This window comes from Vigna angularis, chromosome 1 (assembly GCF_016808095.1).
Source record: "Vigna angularis cultivar LongXiaoDou No.4 chromosome 1, ASM1680809v1, whole genome shotgun sequence".
In the NCBI taxonomy this organism is placed as follows: Eukaryota; Viridiplantae; Streptophyta; class Magnoliopsida; order Fabales; family Fabaceae; genus Vigna; species Vigna angularis.
In genome coordinates this window covers 41018035-41020393 of record NC_068970.1, presented here as the reverse complement: position 1 = coordinate 41020393, position 2359 = coordinate 41018035, and positions in this window count along the sequence as shown.

The following is a 2359-nucleotide window of genomic DNA, read 5'->3' as shown; positions in this document are numbered from 1 at the left end:
TGACCAAGCATTAAATTTCATTCGACTACATTAATTCGAATTCAATTAATTGCTTTGACTGCTGCTAACTGCTATAACAGAATTGTTATATTCGACTGCATTAGTAGCTCAGTCGATTAAAAGCAATATGCAGTCGACTAAATAAAAGTGCAGGGATAGAAAGATCAACCACTTGGGTTTTATACTGGTTTGGCCAAGCCTACATCTAGTGTCCTTCCAACCACAGGAAGCCAATGCACTATAATGATCAAGGTTTTTACAACAAGGTTTTTATAGCAACCTCACATCAAAAATATAAAACACCTCTCTAACCCTCTGATCAAAATATAGGCATATACAAAACAAACTAGCAGCAAGAATCCCCTCTCCTGCAGTCTAACCCTTTGAGCCACCCTCAAAGTCAAGAACGTCACACGCTCTTCTTCCTATAATCACAATAGGGAAACAAAAAACCAATCTTTATAAGATTGAAGCTTCTGATCTTTCCGTAACACCCAAATGTGCAGATATGATCAACCTTTATAAATGCAGTTAACTTGCTCTTCAAGAATCCACAAGTAGATGAACACCACGGTCACTTCTTGTTTCTTGGAGCTTTTCCCTTTCTCTGTAAGAATTCACTTTCTTCAAAATATCACAAAACTGTTAGAATCACAAAAGTTCTTACAAAGATCAAGTTTGCGTCAATTTATAGATTTTCACAATTCAGACGCATTTTAATCGACTTAGCTACTAATCCAGTCGAATGTAACAGTTCAGTCAAAGCAGTTAGTAGCAATTAATGCAATTAATTGAATGTGCAATTAATGCAATCGATGCATAATAAATGCTTGGTCAACATATATAAAATTATAGCCGTTGTAACATTTAACACAAGCATTAACGAAATTTCAAAACTGTAACACACTCAATCGAATGCAAGCTGCATATAATCGACTATGTAACACATTTAAACATAGTTTTGAAAAACTTCTTCTTTGAAAAACCTCACAGCACACTTTTAACAAGTTTGTGCAAAGCCACGAGTTTTAACCGATTCACCCCATAATGAAGTCGACTTAAAACTGTTGTTTTGGCACACAATAAAAAGTTCAATATAAGTGCTTGTGGTTTTCATTATGTAAAACACCAAACATGCATTCACCAATAAAATCGATTATATAGCACAGTGAAATGCAATGTAACAACACAATCATGTTCTCCAAGCTTTAAACAGATTTATACATTGATTAAAACATGTAGCATGTAAGCAATAGAACATGTAACACATAAACATCACATGTGTTATTAATTATGTTGTCATCATAAAAAACCAGAAGCTCTGAGATTGTAAGTTCAGCTAAACCAGTGCTCTTCCTATCAACAATCTCAACAATCTCCCTTTTTTTTTATGATTTACAACCATGATTAATAAACAACCATGTTGTACAAATCCAATCATATCGTGTCAAAATGTATCAGTGCAAATGATTATCAAATATATCAGATCATGTATCAGATCAAAACATTGCAAACATTTTGAGATATTCTCATTTAAATCAGCTCAAAAAAAATTAATTCATATCAGAGCACAAGCGATTCATATCAGAGCACAAACAGAATATCATCATAATATGAATATCAGAGACACTATCAAAGTATTCTCCCCGCATTATCAACATTATCAGAAAGTTTAACACAGAAAACTCTTTTTCCCAGCATTCTTCCCCTTTGTGCATTAGCAAAAAAGGTATGCCATATGCTAATGATATGCTGACAGACATTTATTGAGAAATGCATTAGTAAATCATATTAATCAAACAATGATGCTCCCCCTGTCACAGATAATCACATGATAAAGATATAATCTCACCCTAAAGTGTAGGCATGTGAAATTATCTAAGATCCTATGCAATGCTCCCCCTGCCATTATGCATGTTTTATAATCAAAATCTGAATGCACAATGCAGTTTTCACAGAGCATTTCATAACAAATATAAACATGTGACAATATTGTATCAGATCAGAAATTGTGCAACCATATCAATGTAACATGGATACAATATCAATCAACAATCTCAATATTATCTCAAGTAATTTTAATCAAATAAAAGATCAGAGATATATTGAAAATGAAACAAACAACAATATATGATCAATAAACAGAATAACCAAATTCCAAATCATGGAATTTATAACCCCTGTTAAAATGGTAATCGATTGATCTCCTGTTGTAATCGATTTCATTGCTTTCCAGTTGAGTTTTATCTCCAGTAGCTATTCTAGAAGCAATGTTCCTACAAAACCTTTCAAGATCTTTCTAGATCAAGCATTTTAGAATTATTGTAATGCAAGAAGTATTACAGATATAATTTGTGTG